At 38.8% G+C, this 17,506-nt stretch overlaps 1 protein-coding gene, 4 long non-coding RNA genes and 1 pseudogene across 8 annotated transcripts in view; 3 read left to right on the plus strand and 3 right to left on the minus strand.

The window, feature by feature from the left end:
- The window catches only part of LOC124190689 (collagen alpha-1(XVIII) chain-like), a 107,633-nt gene that overhangs the window by 45,486 nt on the left and 44,641 nt on the right, over positions 1-17,506 (minus strand). The window lies entirely within an intron of this gene.
- LOC124190709 lies at positions 2,199-7,078 on the plus strand. Of its 2 annotated transcripts, XR_006873037.1 has the most exons (5): positions 2,199-2,267; positions 2,392-2,591; positions 2,830-3,029; positions 6,103-6,206; positions 6,324-7,078. It is a non-coding gene; the product is annotated as an uncharacterized LOC124190709 (long non-coding RNA). The 2 variants fall into 2 exon arrangements; XR_006873036.1 differs by having other exon boundaries at positions 2,206-2,591.
- On the minus strand, positions 7,015-7,569 carry LOC124190711. The gene is made up of 2 exons (XR_006873042.1): positions 7,280-7,569; positions 7,015-7,188 (listed from the first exon to the last, which is right to left on the minus strand). It is a non-coding gene; the product is annotated as an uncharacterized LOC124190711 (long non-coding RNA).
- On the plus strand, positions 8,148-13,040 carry LOC124190708. Its single transcript, XR_006873035.1, has 12 exons — positions 8,148-8,313; positions 8,386-8,495; positions 8,694-8,844; positions 9,148-9,255; positions 9,325-9,587; positions 9,657-9,928; positions 10,007-10,219; positions 10,275-11,238; positions 12,296-12,383; positions 12,452-12,604; positions 12,669-12,805; positions 12,880-13,040. It is a non-coding gene; the product is annotated as an uncharacterized LOC124190708 (long non-coding RNA).
- Positions 13,512-14,871, minus strand: LOC124190715. Of its 2 annotated transcripts, none has more exons than XR_006873048.1 (3): positions 14,753-14,871; positions 14,377-14,517; positions 13,512-14,018 (listed from the first exon to the last, which is right to left on the minus strand). It is a non-coding gene; the product is annotated as an uncharacterized LOC124190715 (long non-coding RNA). The 2 variants fall into 2 exon arrangements; XR_006873047.1 differs by having other exon boundaries at positions 13,959-14,018; positions 14,377-14,509; positions 14,753-14,801.
- LOC124190703 lies at positions 15,608-17,017 on the plus strand (annotated as a pseudogene).

Consider the following 17,506-nt stretch of genomic DNA (forward strand, 5'->3'; position numbering starts at 1 on the left):
AAAGCATAGTCAAGTGTGTTGACTCTAAACTCTTTAGAAAGACAATAAATTGAAACTAACTGAATTATAAGAAGGAATGTGTAACTCACTTTTAATTCTTGGGAAAATGCAGCAAGCACGTGATGGTCACCGTAGGTTCCGTTTTTCCGAGTTCTTTAACTGATTTCAAGTAAAATATAATGTAATGATTTGGCAAATTTTGATTAAAAAAAAACACCAAATACCGTATTTGGTAAAGGGTTTCTTCAAAGTATGAAACGGTTCACAATGGTCGGAGTGCAACTCTATGTGTTCCACGACGGATTGTTGGATGAAGTAATGGAAGTCCATAACATCGTAAAGCTGTAGTGCCAGAGCGTAAAACCAACAATTTATTAAAAGAAAAACAAAGTGTTAGTAAATAAGAAAAAAAAACAATTGTTATTTTTAATGGAGATTTACCCATCAGCCGGAACTTGTATCAATTCCAAGTTCATGGCTCGCAAAGACGTCGACAACTGCTTTTCGAAAAAAAAATCAATTTAAATCACGATATACTAGCTTTCTTTCAAATTCTAAACTGCGTGTACAAAGTGTCGAGAATTTAAAGCCGATTTTTAACCTTGTTTTTAACCAACGGAAACGACGATTTCAAACTACGTTGCCACTCGGCACAACAAAGTCAAACAAATTTTCTTTGCTAGAACTAAATATAGCCTAAGTGGTCGGACTGACAGACCTTTTCCACTTCAGTTGTTTCAGGCTTCTTCTTCTTCTTGTTAGGCTTGCTACGAGTCGAGAGTCAATCCACGCCGATCCGTCAGATGTTGGGCGCGGGTAAGTCACCGATTTTTTTGAAATTTGGACAGTAGATTCATATCGTTATGAAACACTGATTTCCAAAATTTTATTGTTTTTGGACAAGTAGTTTTCAAGATACAGCAAAATGAAAATCGATTTTTTTCATTTTGCCGTAGAGGATTTTCTACCGGTGTTTTTTTATTTTTGTATTTTTGTCCCTATCAACTAACTTTTTTTACGAGCTTTCGTTTGGTTGTATTTGTTTTTTAAAAAAATTATTTTTAAATATATTAAAATAGCTTTTAAGTGTGTAAAGCCGTTTTTTTTTTAATTATTTAAGGAATCTTGATTGACACTATATGTGAAAATCAGAGAGGTTAAATGTTTATTTTGCCCGCAATAATTCGGCAAAGTTCGTGAATTTTGTTGATTTTTACCTTCATTTTATGCCCAACGGGCTTTAAATGTGTGAAAAATGGTTGGTTTTCGGGCCCTAAGTGGCGCTGATCCCCATTATTAGCCCGTTGGGTATAAAATTTTTGTCGACATTGTTTTGAAATTTTTCACGAATTCAACGGAGATTTTATCCCTTTCCGCTGCAACTCGTTTTGCCTCTTTTTCAATTTCTTGCAATTTCTCGTCGGCTTTCTTAATGTTGATCCTTTAGTCGTCCATCGTCCAAAGTATGAAATCAAAAACGCAGTCCGTGGTTGCAAAGGCTGTCACTAGGTGGCTAAATATTCCAGTGTGTTTAGGGATTAAAGTGTTTAGGGATGTAGGGGGTTTGTTTTTGTTTTCAAAGTGCTGGATACTTTCTTTCCTGACATTTTCTGCTTTTCTTCTAGAAGGTTATTTAACAAGCGATCCACGATTCAAGTAGACCGAAATCATGGAGCGGCTTTCCAGATCTAAATCCGGAAAAGGCCTTAAAAATATAAAAAAAATATAGGCATGTTGGTCTTCGCACGCCGGATTTACCTGCGTTTGCAGAATTACAAAATTCCTACCCGTTTAGGAGTTATTTAGCTCTAAAGTTTGGGTTTTTTGAATTTTGTCAGAAAGTGGGGGGGCTTTGACATCCATTTTCGGGAAAACGGGGGAGCTAGGGAAAAAACTAATTTTTCTAAAAGGTTTATTGCAATCTCAACCACCAAAATCCAAAAGGAATTTCCTTTCCGGATTTTATTGGTTGAGATATTACCAATTTAGTGAAAGGATTATTTAGCTGGTTTCCCTCCCTGGCTTGCAGCCATTTTTTCGTACGGTCCGCTGCGCTCCTGGTGGAAGCCAGCAGAAGGTCTTATATATCGGCCTTCATATTAGACCCATTGCATTTATACAGGCCTTCATATATAGTGAACCCAGATTTCTTATCGCCCACAGTAGCATATCGATTCTTTTCTGAGGCAAATCGATACTTGTGTTTGTGTTGGCGTTTCAGCAGATGACTGTCTACATTGAAGTGAAACGTTTTAGCTGTTGTGAAGGTGCAAACTCAAAGTCAAAGGAATACGTATTTATGTTCATATGTCTTTAGATTTTTTATGCTCAATGGTGTATGTTGGTTGTAGTGAAAAGAGGAATTTTGGTTATTATTTACTAACTTTTTAGGCGGAACAAAGTTTATAAAGTGAAAAAGTTGCAGACCAGTTTTGGATCACACAATTGCATCACAAGATTTCCCTCGTGATTCGTGTTCCTTGAAGTGGAAGCTACGAGTTCAGTTCATCTCTCAGTCTGACTGGGCAAAATTCAAACCTCCCTAAAAGTGATCAGTGAAAACAGCACCACACACCATGGCAACCTGCAGCGTAACCAAACCACATCATAGTTTATTTGTTATAACTCTATACCAGTCTACTAATAATTATTTTGTTGCCACATTTCGTAGGTTTTCTGCTTTGTCATTGGACTCCACACGTTATTGGCACAAGCAGGGAGGCAAGCTATAACCTTTACCTGTACCTGCAGCGTAACCAAACAGCATAGTTTATTGGTTATAACTCTATACCAGTCTACTAATAATTATTTTGTTGCCACATTTCGTAGGTTTTCTGCTTTGTCATTGGACTCCACACGTTATTAGCACAAGCAGGGAGGCAAGCTATAACCAAATCACATTGCCTTACTTCATTGCCCCAAGGCCATCTACAACACAGCAAAACATCATCATCCTTCATCGGCTTCACTCTATAAGGCTGAAAGTGACTCTGGCTCTCCATGGAGATGTAGCACTCGTAATGAAGCAAGTAAGTAGCAACCTAAACCAAAGTTTATTTCTGTTAGTTAGACATTTGATTGCGATCTATTTTGTTGCATGGTCACACATCTCTTTTGATAGGAAAATTTCCTCGATAACAGAGAATCACATGGTAATTGTGGGTGATCTTTTCTTGGGAAGTTTTCTGTAATCAACTTAACAGCTTCTTTTGGTTTAAGTTGGCAATTGTTTTTCGCTAGGTTCCTTATGTACTCGCTGTACACATCCGTGGTTTTTTCCACTCTTGAAGTGGCTTGTGGTGATTTCTTTTTCGTTTGAAGCCTGTTGATTTCGACACGTATGTCGTTTTCAGACGGGAGACAAAATTCTTGTGGATATTTCATCTGTAATGCTTCTCGCATTTGAGCTGGGCTTCGTTTATTCTTTTTGTCTTCTTCCCCAAGCTTGTATAATTCATAGATATCTGCGCGGTAACTCTGCACATGCTTTGGTCCATACATTAGTCCATTCTTGGGCCGTTTAGCCCAACCTTTTTGAAATTGCAAGGGCACAGTAAAAGTCTCAGCTAAAGATAAAGACGGTTCTTCCAGGGAGTCATCTGTCCGATCACATTGCATGATACCGTTTAATTGCATATTCCATGCAGTTCGTAATGCGTAGCTTAACAGATTTTTCTTCCTTTCCAGACGGACTTCAGAGTCCTTTGATTTGCGACCTTTGCTTTTCCATCGTTGTCGTCTGAAACTTAATTGAGAATCCGAATAGATGTAAACACCCGTTATCTTTCCGACAGTCGTTTCAGGTGCGATGTCTTGTTGATCTGGGGCTTCGCTGTCACCAGACATACCTTCTTCCGAGTAGTCGCTGTTACTTGATGACTTACGCTCAATGGAAGATATGTTTTCAGTCGTGCAATCAGCATTATTTCCACTTGATTGCATTATTTCAAGTTCCTCGATGCATTCATAGTCTAGATCATCCTCCGATTCCGTGATGGAACCGTCGCAAAGGTCGTTTAAACTATCGTTGTCTATAACGACAGTTTCTTCGGCAGGGTTTACAATGTAACTTGTTGGATTGCCTATCCCTAACCAAAAAAAAAAAAGAATATTGTGTAAATCTTTGCAAGCACCAGGGATATTAGGAAATCAGCATACTACCTGAGTATTCGAATCCTTGTATGGAAAAGCAAGGCATATTCTGATAACTTTCCTCATTATTCGACGAAGTAGGCATTTCATTACGGTGTGGCCAGTCAATTTGTGTAAAAAACACGTCGTTCTTTCGTTTCATGGCTTTTTTCAGCTTAGTTTCCACCGTTGCGCAGGCTATTACAACCTTTGCCACTGTCTCTCGTTCGAGCTTGACTAGTTCAGTTATACAATTAGGCAACCCGCCGTAGTGCTTGAGAGCCGTAACCAGCTGGATTGGCGTAACCACGTCATTTCCTACGAAACCATTCACTCAGTAAAAAGGCGTAAAAGTCAGTTTATTATATAAAGTTAATTACCTTCTTTGCAGTATTCATACACTTTTTGGGTGCATCTTGCGAAATGAGCATCCAATACAGATTTGCCGTCTTGGGTTTCAGTATGGATATACCGCCGAATGCATAGAGAATAGGTAAATGCAAGGTAGGGAATAAGAACCAATAGCATGGTGTTTTGATAGCAGCTCGCGTTATCTGATTGCAGATATATGGTTGTTAGGCGAGGAAACAGTTTTTTAAGGCCAATAATCACTGCCTCTAGAATGGAAATAACTGACGTTATGTCCTGTTTACTTTCATTCTCCACTACGTGATCCATGTAGTACCTGTTTTGCACAGCTGTACGGACCCCGTCAACAGCGACAACAGTGTAAAAAGTTATCATGGCTCCGTGCCAACTGATTCCCCTCTTTCCGTAAGGGTCGACTGTTTTTTCCCGAAAGTAAACTGGTTCAAATTTCATTTTGTAATCCAGTAGAATGACGCACTCATTGACAGTCTCATTATTCAGGCAATTCATCATCATTTCGTCCTGCATCTTCTTTATTGCATGTTGTTGATTTAGCACTCTGAGGCGATGGCCCATAAACAGCTGCGTTTTCTGTAAGCACCCATCCAAGGCGGTTAATGCTGATTCCCTAGGAAGGCTTGAGTGTAGGATTTCTTCCTTCAAAAAATGGAAGACGTGGAATAATGTACGGCAATTACTGCAGGTTGGCGTTGAGGTCGAGGCTGTTGGGGTCTCTTCACAACCGAGGCCGACGGATATGTTATGGGCGATGCAGACATTACTGGTATCAGCCTGAAACCCATATTTCAAATATGAGTTAGCGGCTTCTATTTCATTCAACAGTCGTTGCCGGTTGGGCCCAGCAGTGGTGAAAGTTTCAAGTAGTTTGTGAACAATTTCAAAGTTATCATTTACAAGAAACCCAGTCACATAATCAACGGCTTTTCTTAGTGTTGCTTGTGTGTGCGTCAAATTTGAAGCTAAAGTGAAGAAGCTGCTTCGTTGTATTTTTCTTTTTTTCTGGACTGTAGTACTTTTTTGATAGTTTGCGTACATATTGGTACGGGAAATTTTGCGCATCAGTAACGGAAATGCACGCGGAATACCGTCAACCACAATTGTTTTTGTTCCCCATGATGTGTGGCAAACGTTGTCTGATCCTAGGATGAATGCAATCGCCTGATTAACAACAGCAGGATCAAAGCGTTGATAGCTACGACGAGGCGGGGAAAGACGCTGCCCATTAGTCAATTTGTTAAAGTCACTCAACCCTTTGACGTAAGTGTTATTACTCAGACTGAATTCTTTGTAAACGTTTGCTAATTGGGCAACTTTACTTCTCCCTGTTGAACCACACAAATATGCCCTTGCCACTCGCGGTTCTTGCTGAGACTTTCTTGAACGAACAATCGTTCGAATTAAAGGCAACGTCAGAGCATGCTGTGCTACATCACGAAAATTTGTTAAGGCATAAGCGATTGATAGAGACCCTGCTGGGCCACATAACAAAGCGGCAATTTGGGAAAAAATCTGTTTGTATACGTTCACAACACTTAATTTCATTTGCTTACTTTCTTTTGAATCTTCTTCCCAATTTTGTAGGCTGGTCCTTGACAATGATGAAGCTAGCAACTTCCTCAACGTGGAATGAACATCGATGTTGAATGCTGCGAAAAGATCGGATACGGAAGTTATGCCTCTCATTGGTAAGATTATTTCACTTTCTTCCTCGGTGTTGTTATTTATATCCTCAGACGGAATCTTTGTTTTTCTTTTGCGTAATACTCTTGAAGATGGTGAGATATTTCTTTTTTTTGTTACAGATTCATCACGACAGTTGTCCCTCACGCTTCTACCTCTTTTACGGTTAATTTTATCCTCAACGGATCGTCCGTCGTGGTCACATTCACATCTGGGGCACCGAGAACAAGTCACACACAACTTTATTTTACAGCTGCAAACTGAAGTCATGACGGAAGCAAGAAGGATTTGACACTGAGCTTTCCTGACGTAGGAAAAGGCTTTCAAGGGAAGACGTGAACTACATAAAGTTTTATTAGCGCGACATAAAAGTTAACCGAGATAAACTTATCCTATACATTTTTTTCCCCATTCAAGGTTAACTTTTCTACCATGAATATGCGTCATGGGGCCGGACTCTAACCAAAATTCTACCCTTTCTGGACAGTTCAACGGAGATGTCTTTGCATGGTAAACCTACACGGTAACATTGTTTTAGTTGGTGATTTATCGCTTTAACATTTTATGTCAAGTGCAATGATAGTCATATTTCTGTTACGGAATGTAGTAGCTGAGCGGACACATCAACCCACTTGTGCTATATTTACTTATTTGTCAAGTTTGCTTTCAGATTTCGTGCTGCCTCGTAATAACAAATTTCTATCTGTATTTACTTCACTTTTATTATGTACCCATAAAGTCAGTACCTGTACAATCGCAACCCCTACAACTCTTAAGGTTCAAATAAACAAAGACGTGTGTAAATCTTTTTGATGCTGTCTCTCACATTTCATTTATATCACAATGGAAATTGAAATTACAACACAATGAAAATCCACATAGAACTGCATTGAGTATTACAATATAACATTCCATTATGTTTTCAGTGATGCCCCCGATTGGTATTGTGCTGCACTATCCAACGGCCACTGCTGCTTTCGGTATAATCTAAAGAAAAACGACCGTAAACATTTAGGGTTAAATCACTGCGCTATGAAAGGTGAAAGAATAAACTTGGGAAATACAAACATCAAGTTACCTGTTAGATTCATTTGTGAGTTTTCTATCATTTGGAGTTTACAATCCTCCTCCTTCAGCAAATGACAACTTGCCTTGTGGCGTTCGATGACTTCATTTATTTCTTTTGGGCTTCTTGAATCCCTTGCGTCTATGACATACTCTTCGAGCGAATCACTATACAAAATACTGTTAGGGATTTCTTCTATAGGTATCCAATGCATTTTCACTTTGACTATTATCCTCGTGTGAAAATTAGACAGTAATGATATAGAATGCAGACGACACCTTTGCTGGACTCAATGGACTGTTTGAATCGCAAAGCGTTCGCTATCGATATAAAACTTTTCGTCAGTTGCAATTGATATCGATTGCTACGACTAATAGCCTAGAGGGACTTCTGCACCACCTTCTGCTGGCTTCCACCAGGAGCGCAGCGGACCGTACGAAAAAATGGCTGCAAGCCAGGGAGGGAAACCAGCTAAATAATCCTTTCACTAAATTGGTAATATCTCAACCAATAAAATCCGGAAAGGAAATTCCTTTTGGATTTTGGTGGTTGAGATTGCAATAAACCTTTTAGAAAAATTAGTTTTTTCCCTAGCTCCCCCGTTTTCCCGAAAATGGATGTCAAAGCCCCCCCACTTTCTGACAAAATTCAAAAAACCCAAACTTTAGAGCTAAATAACTCCTAAACGGGTAGGAATTTTGTAATTCTGCAAACGCAGGTAAATCCGGCGTGCGAAGACCAACATGCCTATATTTTTTTTATATTTTTAAGGCCTTTTCCGGATTTAGATCTGGAAAGCCGCTCCATGATTTCGGTCTACTTGAATCGTGGATCGCTTGTTAAAAATGAAATTTTGTGTGTGGTGAATTTACAGGTAACGTGTACTGGAATTTATACTTGGCAATTCCGTTTGATCATGTGGCCTGCCGTTCAATTTCCCTAAATGTCGTCTCTTACTCTTGCTGTATTATGCACGTTTCGTCACAAGATGAGGTACATCCACGCCATTCGACCAAGCTGAACCGATAGTGAACCATTTAAAACGAGTAAGTGAATCTTAAGAGTTTGCACTTTTCGAAAAGTCCATTTGTTAATCTTCTTCAACCTATTTGTCAAAGCATGTCAAAGATCTTGCCTTTCACTACGTGTTCACTGCCTTTGCATGAAGTTGCGTCTTTGAGAGGGTCTCTACTATGGCAAATGTGATGAAAAGAGGAAATCTGAATATGTAAACAAGTACTTGTAAGCTAAATAAAGAGGTTAGCATGTTTTATGTCAAACACAAGTAAATGCTATCCCATGCAGATTCAATATGTATTAATTTGCCTTGATTTTATTAGTTAATGTTTAAGTTAGAGATCCCTTTCCTTATCTATTGAAGAATTTGAGAAGATGGCAAAGTCTGAGTTTTATTGCTGTCATGCAGGTGGCTTTGTTGCAGCCAGCTGGTGAAAGGGAGTTCAAGTCAAGTTGAGCTGCAGGCCTGCAGCTTCTGGAAGCAGTCTACATCGCTGATGTCATCCTGAAGTGGAAAAGTGTTACCTGAAGTGTAACTACAAAAAATACATCTTGAAATGGTAATTTGAGGTCTAATTAGAATGTTGTAGTGGGTATAGAGTTTTGTGAAAAGAGACTTGTCTCACTGATAAGCTTGTGCTGAATTGAAACTTTCTTTTAGATTAAACTAGAACACCAACTCCCTTTGACAACCTTGTCCTAAGATTTTAAGAATTTGCTGCTGCTGATTTGATCTAAATTTTAATTTAAACTTGCCACGATTATTTTCTCTCTTGTCTTACATAACATGTTTGTTTGTTTTGTTTTTTTTACATCTGATACAGGTTTATATGTTATTTAATGATTTTGCTTTTTCCCAACAGGACGTGGTGATAATGTGATGCATCTGCATGCAGTCTATGCAGGTGGTGTTTTCGAGAAGTGTATAAGCAAGACTTTGAAGCTTAGTCTGAAGAATATTTTCTGAAATGGTAATTTGATTGAGATTATTATTTTTAACTTGGGAAGTTTCTATTTTTTTATTGCAATGTTGTTTTCAGTCAAAAGTCAACTCTAAACTGACACAGGAATTAAGTGACAGAGCCCACAATTCTTCCCGTCTTTCGTGTTGATTCCGTTGCCCATAATAATGATGGATTACTCACGTTATGTGCCTGGCATGTATATCATTCGCTTTCCCCTCCCTGGCCGTGATCTTGGGGAATTAGGAAGCCATGGTTGTAGTGCGTGTTTGATCCAGCGTGACTTTCATCACCTTCACACAATTCGATGGCGTCACGTGAAACAAAAAAAGGAGAATGAAGTACTCCCAACGCCATTTCTTACTTATTTGTATATATTTTTTAAATTTTCACTTCAATTTTTGTCGCAGTAACGATTCCGGTCTGGTGACGATATCGAGAAGTCTGGGTTTCCGTTCAGCCACACAAGATATTGCATATATTGAATTGGGATCGTTAAAAACATCACGTGTCGTTGCACCTTAACGACGATGGGCGTATTTGGTTGCGCCACGTTGACTTTAAAAGAGGAAGGAAGAGAGTGAGAGTGGGGGGTGTTTGCGACCTCCAGAGGCGAGAGAGAAAAACGTCGAAATCTTCTTATTATTTTTGTAAAAGACTTTGGCAGCGACCTCCTCCTCCTGTAACACAAGACTCTTGTATACTACTCACATATTCAGCAGCCTCGTACGTGTTCTTTGTTTGCCCGGCACTAATCCAGGTAGTCACCATAGAGGACAGGTTTAAAAAGCTTACGACTCTAGTCTGCACGTGTTCAGTTGCCGGCCGAGTGTCGAGACTTGCACAACGATCTCAGCAAACTACTTGGAAGAGAACAGGTGATGAGAATATGATGGCCAACTTGTTGATGCTCCTCACCGCTGCTTTCCTGATTTCTTCCGGAAGCGTTCATTCAGCTGCTGCCAAGAATAGAGTGAGTCTCTTTTTTTCATCCGGTCGAATGATGTAACCTTTTTCTTTTCATGTAGAGAGTTGACAGAACCGATCGATTGCAGTTTTCCGCTTAATGTCGGACGAAATTCAACAACGTCACATAATTCACCCATCGAACGAGTTTCTTTCTGCCATAAAACCACAAATGGGCAGTATGTCGACGGTACACTTCCTTCCGAAGCCGGACCCAGTGGCGAACGCCAACTCGACTCGTACTGCGACGCCTGGACGTCCAGCGACGTCAAGACGCTCGGAGTGGCCGCCTCTCTCATCGCCTCTTCTCCGTCCTCCCACCAACAGCAGCAGCAGACGGGCGGTGGTGGTGGCGGCAAATTGTTGGCCCAGGACAAATTCTCGTGTCAGAACCGATTCGTCGTCCTGTGCATCGAAGCCACCAGCCAAGGGGTGGCAACCGGTGGCAGTGGGCGAGTGAAGCGGACGGCCGAGCACATCATCTCGGAGGATCACTACCAAGCTCACCTTCAGTCGCTCTTTTAACTTGTTCATTTGTCGTGTTCCAGAAATCTCTCCCACGCAAATTTTCGATTTCATTCTGAAAATGATTTGCAAAAATGACCCAAGAGTCGGCCAAAGACCCGAAGGCACTTCTTTGTCTCTGCATTTCCTTTTTTAAAAAATGTTGTTCTAAATTTGTGCAGCTTTTTGGGGGGAGGATTATAAAATAATCCGACGACAATTGACCCAAAATGTCGTCGTTGGCGATTTATATATTTTTGAATTTATACCCCTTCCTTGTTTTTCTCTCGCCCCCCGAGGAATGATGAGATTGTCTGTGTGTGTGTTGCATCAGTCACAAAATGTGTTCTGCGTCCAAAGTCTTTGATATAACACGTATATAGCAACTACCAATTACCCTTGTTAGATGTCGCTGGCATCGCTTTGTTTTCTTGTCACGTCAAAAGTTCTTGTTGCTTTTCATGCTGCTTTCTTCGTGATTTTCTTTATGTTTTTTGGAATAAATTCAACGCCGTTTAAAATGTAAGTTTCTCTGATTCTGATTCTTTTACTGTATAGTTTATTTTGATTGCTTTGTCTTGTCTTGTTTTCTATTTGCAATTCTATTTTATACCCGACGACAGTTGACTTTTTTCTTAAATTATCTACTAATAATACTTGCTTTAACTCTGTTCTGTGTCTGCGTCATAATTCCTTAATCAGGCCCTTCTGGCGAGTCGCAAACGAAGTGTCAAAATAGATATAACTTAAAAGTTTCCTTCATCGTAGCCTTTGATCATTTTCAGCTGTCAAAATAGTCAGTTTCAGTTACTTTGCAGCATGGTTTGCACATCCCTGTAAACATTTTTCGGCAGTTTATGTGTGGTAACTGACGATAACTATTCCACCAACAAAGCTCACTTGTTAGATTTTTAATTATGTGTTTTTATTTTCTACTTCCGGTTTTCTCATTTCTGTCAGTAGTTCAGTAAATATTCATCTGAGGCAAAAAAGAACCACATATTCGTGATCTTCGTCAAATTTGTGGTAAAGTTCATGTTTTCTTTTGTGCGTACGCGTACTTCCGGTTTTGAGAATGTTCCTGAACTATAGTTCAGGAAAATTCTCGATTTTGGCCAAATTTTGGATTTCGTTAAAATCACTCCTAATCGACCCCAAATTTCACGTAGATCACGAATATTTAGTTTATTTTGATGACAGCTCAATGGTTAAGGCGCTATCGCTTACTTCCGGTATACTTCCGGGAAATTTGCATAAAACTAGCAAGTGAGCTTTGTTCTCTGTACTTATCTCAAGATTGAGTGCTAGGTTGTAGCTAACAAAAATGCGATTTTCAAGTTTTGTGAGCATCTTAAGTCCAGTCCTTAATAATGAGTTTTTAGGCGTGTCTAATAGATGGCGTGTTAATTGTTTGTGTCAGTTTTGGGCTTATGGCGGTTTGCTGTCAACAGTTAAGCTATCTTTTCTTCGAAAATTACCAATGTATTTACAGGTAAATTCGAGTGATTTCATCTGTAAATTGTCGGTGATGTGTTCTATTCCATGACTTAATGTATCTCATCAAGACATCAACTTACAGGAGAAAACGTGTTGAAAGGGTCGTGCAGCTTACTGCTGTGTGTTCAAAATCATTGTATTCTACTGAAGGTGCCATCAAAATGAAACAGGTAACAACCATTACTAGCTTTATCAATACAGTATTGCTGAAACAAATATTCTTCTCATCTTTTATTAGGATTCATCATAATTGTCTGGTGTCTGCTGTTTGTATTGGACTTGCTAGATCGCTAATCCCAGCCATGTCCCAATTTTGAGTGTACACTACTAACTGTTTATTATTTCTAGATCATAGACGTCAAGCACATTGATAACACAAACTATAAACAAGGTGACTTATTGTTATTTTATTTACAGGTTCTTCATTACAAGTTTCTAACACATTGGCATGACAGATTTGATGAGAGAAGTCATATTTAGAAGGAAAAGGACAAGGACCATACAGTCAACAAGGTTCCTTGTTTGCTAACCCGTTGGCTGCTACCCTTCAATCTCCCTGTTTACTTCATTACACAGGTCCTATTGATTTGAGGTATTACTTTCTTTCGCTACAACCTCATTTGAATTTTATTGTCATCAAATTAAATGTTCATTCTGCTTTTACAGGGTAACTCTTTCGCTACTGATGACATCAACTGTTATAAACTGACGAGAGAATGCTGCAATTCAAGACTGATGCATTGTGTAGTTGTTAGATAAATTGCAAGTGCATATCTGGGCTCCCTTCTTTTCTGTGGCCCCGTTTCCCTAACTAACCACTAACCAACGCCCGCCGGTGGTCACTCACCCGCTGTGAAACCAGGAGGAGGGGAGGGCTCTGGTCGAACGGGGACTTGGAAGGCGCATGATCCGATGACAACTTTTGGAGGGTCATGAGTCTAACCCGGAAGCCTAGTATGACTACATCTCCCCAGTAAAACTTGCCTCGTACTTCTCTCTTCTTCTCGGTCCAGATAAATATCTCTGGGGGCCGTAGACATTTCCTATAACAGCATGTGCGAGTTAAAACAATGCATCCACTACCCAATGAAACAAATAGCCATGGTTTATTTTTTGTGAAAATCTCCGTCAGTCAAGTTACAAAGACGATGTAGATTTCCGCAAAACTTAACCACCGCTTTTTGTCTCATTGCCGCAGCGGTGGTGGCGGGTTGCGTTTAAACTCGTGCAGTAGTAAACAGCCTTGAACCGGACGCTCTGTTTATTGAAATTTTTGTACATTTTTAAAGGAAAATAAAACTTGTTCATATAATGTATTTTTTTTTATTTATTATAGATATTACATGGTTAAGGTTTAACATTGGTTTATAGGGTTAAGGGTATAGATTTAAGGGTTGGTAGGTGTATATTTACAGGGTTTGAAGGATTGGAAGGTATATATTTTTGGGGTTTGGAGATTAATTGGTAGGGATACATTTGTAGGGTTATAAATTAACTGAATTTCTATCCATACTTGAAATATCCCCCTCCAACATCCACCACTTTACTTTCCCAACCCCAAAAACATGTTTATTATCTGTTTGACATGAACTTCCCATTTTTTTTTTGTTGCTTCTGAACTTATATACGGTAAACTGCAATAGTAACGATGACCATAATTTAACAAAATATGATACACCTTCGGTAAAAAATCAGCACCAAGGAACGGCCAATTGAACTTGATGTAGAAATAAGCTCTTTCACCAGCATAGGCTTCAACAACGCTCCACAGCGGACAGCAACTACGCGAACATAAAACACTAAACCTGTAACCAAAATTAAATGATTTAATCTTCACAATCAATGGAAATGTTGTCTGAAAAGACAAATTAATGACACTTATATGGTTTAGATAAACAAAATATTCTGAAAACAATATCTGATAGCTTTAGTTGAAACAAAAACAAAATGCGTGATTTAAACTACAACAAAGAAGAAAGAGAAGCTAAGATTTAACTGAAGGTTAATCCTGGTTTTAAAAAATCAATTAGGTACTATCAAGCAGTAAATTCTCGCGATAATAACAAAAATGACACAAGTATAGGTAAACTATGAAACCTCTCAGTGTCGGTAAGCAAGCTTTTGAATCAGCCAGACAATTAGAAAGTTGATTGAAATATTTACTTCAGTTGTTCATGTTTCTTCATTTGAAGAAACACACAGCAGTACAGGTAGAAGAGGGACACCCTTTACCAGCTGGCTGCATCAAATCCATGTGTACATTGGGCAGCAATGACGAAGCTCAGACTTTACCAGACTGTTTATCTAAAAAAAAAAAAAAAAACTCCAATTACTATCAAGGACACAGCGTCTCAAATGACAAAAAACAAAAAATGACAGAAGTTAAAGTTAACTACACAATCCTTCGAAATAAATATTGCGAAGGATCCTACAACTAGCAAGCTTTTCCAAGGTAGACAAATTAAGTTCTACAACAGGAAAGTTAAGACATAGTCACCAACTAACTAAGTCTCACAGTTAGAAAGTTGAACATATATACCTGAAGTGTTTCTTACAAAACGTACAGCCGGTACGTACAGGAAAAAGAGACGACATCTTGGCAAAATGTAGGCCACATGATCAGCTGAAATTTCCAAGTAGAAATAAATATAGGCTAGGTTACCACACAAACACAAACAACTAAATTCACACACAAATAATTAAGATTCAGTCACATATAACAATCCAAAAAGGAAATAACATTTTTATGAAGAAGACTGTAAGGAAGGAAAATACGCCGTACGGATTAATCTAACGATACCTTTCATTCAACAATTACAATCAGTGCTACAAAAAAATGGCGGCGGTCTTAAGTAACGAAGACTTATTGTTCCATATCAGTAGTTGTAAATGTGAATCATAGATGGCGATGAAACTTGGTTTTAGCATAGCCTACTCTATATAGGAAGCCGAAAGGTTTGGCCTTTTTTTGGAAGCCAATTTGGGTTCCCTTCCTCTTATTTGGCTCCGCCCTAAGTGGACCCACGGGAGCCAATTTATCGTCTAGTGGCGATATTTGAAAACACAGATTTGTTTACGTTTCTATCGATATGATTGTTAAATGGCTACGAAGGGCCATTCACTAAACAATAATGTACACCGTTCCATGTAACGTTGTCATGAAATCCCTCACGGCAACATATTAATGGTGCGTTCATAAATTACAGGGTAATCCCCCAAACCATAACATTCGAAATTTCGGAGGGCGTGTCATTATTTCGCTCACCAGATGGCCCCCCTGGGTCCACTTGGAAGATGCGAAATCGGAGGAAAGGTGAGCAAAGTAGGCTTCACTTTTCCAACACGCGAGAGATATCCTTCCTTTCGGCTTCCTATATAGAGTAGGCTATGGTTTTAGTCTGCTAAAGAAAAGAGTAAAAGAAAATCGTATAAAATGTCTGCAACATGTCAACCTACGTGTTTTCGTAATTTTCAGCAGTTTGTGTCAATTAGACCCATTTCTAATTATCCCACATCATTTCGCAAAAAAAAAGATATTCAGAAAGTGGATGGTAACTTTCATATTTTCAAACTGGCGCTTAGTATCATTAGATTATTTACACGTGAATGGCATGTGCTGAAAGGCTGTAACCGGCTTTCTGTTAAAATTTATTAGGTAGGAGATGACGAATTCCGTTCGCTGGATCTGAGTCCCAACAAGTCGTTGAATATGAGATCATACCGACGCAAAGTACACAAGAGACCTTTCAGTTCCAACAAAATGCCAAGACTGACCCTTGGTTTGGCCAGTTGCCAGATCTTTCCATCCAGCCATCCAGCTAGTGTCCCGCTGCCCTTGCATCAGGGCTGGGTAGTTCCGTGGCCCACACCACCCGGTAAATTTGCAAATGCAGAGTTGATGAAGATCCCCAACTTTCTTCACTTGACACCACCCACTATTGAGAGACAATGCCAAGCATTGAAAAGTGAGGACCCTGCATTATAATAGATATATTCATAAAGCTTTACACATTATTTGTTTTTAGAGTTCTGCACATAGTGGCCGAAAGAGTTGGATACCAACAAAAAGATTGAAAATCATTTACCCATCACAATCACAACAAGTAATTACCTCAATTCTTTCCCCTCATTGAGTGATGCCCGAGCCAGAATTGTAACACTCCAGGTCTGAAAAGAAGTAATAAAAACCACATTTGATTACCTGTTTTAAGTAACTCTTTTCTTCCCTCATGTAAGTGAAATTGAGCTCTTTGAAATTGGACAGCCATGCCAAGGATAAATTCCTCTTTTTCCTGTACCGGCTGTACATTTTGTAAGGAACACTTCAGAACTATTCAGGTAAATATGTTCAACTTTCTAACTGTGAGACTAAAGACTTAGTTAGTCGGTGACTATCTCTTAACTTATTTGTTGTAGAATTTTCAGTTTTACCTTGTAAATGCTTGCTAGCAGTAGGTTCTTTTGCAACTTTTATTCTGAAGGATTGTGTTTGCATAGTTTACTTTAACTTCTGTCATTTTTGTTTAAGTAATTTATTAAGACATTGTTTCCTTGATAGTTGATAGTAATTGAGTTTTTTTTTTATCAATAGGATAATCAGCGTCTGGTAAAAGTATTACCTTTTTTGTTGCTGCCCAACTTACTCTTAACTTACTCTTGGATTTGATGCAGCCAGCTAAGGGCTTTAACTATTGTAAATAACATGAAGTGAAATTTATTCATCTAGATTAATTCATTTCATTTTGGTTATAGGTTTAGTGTTTTATGTTCGCGTAGTTGCTGTCCGCTGTGGAGCGTTGTTGAAGCCTATGCTGGTGAAAGAGCTTATTTCTACATCAAGTTCAATTGGCCGTTCCTTGGTGCTGATTTTTTACCGAAGGTGTATCATATTTTGTTAAATTATGGTCATCGTTACTATTGCAGTTTACCGTATATAAGTTCAGAAGCAACAAAAAAAAAATGGGAAGTTCATGTCAAACAGATAATAAACATGTTTTTGGGGTTGGGAAAGTAAAGTGGTGGATGTTGGAGGGGGATATTTCAAGTATGGATAGAAATTCAGTTAATTTATAACCCTACAAATGTATCCCTACCAATTAATCTCCAAACCCCAAAAATATATACCTTCCAATCCTTCAAACCCTGTAAATATACACCTACCAACCCTTAAATCTATACCCTTAACCCTATAAACCAATGTTAAACCTTAACCATGTAATATCTATAATAAATAAAAAAAAATACATTATATGAACAAGTTTTATTTTCCTTTAAAAATGTACAAAAATTTCAA

Source organism: Daphnia pulex, chromosome 3 (genome assembly GCF_021134715.1).
Source record: "Daphnia pulex isolate KAP4 chromosome 3, ASM2113471v1".
Taxonomy (NCBI): Eukaryota; Metazoa; Arthropoda; class Branchiopoda; order Diplostraca; family Daphniidae; genus Daphnia; species Daphnia pulex.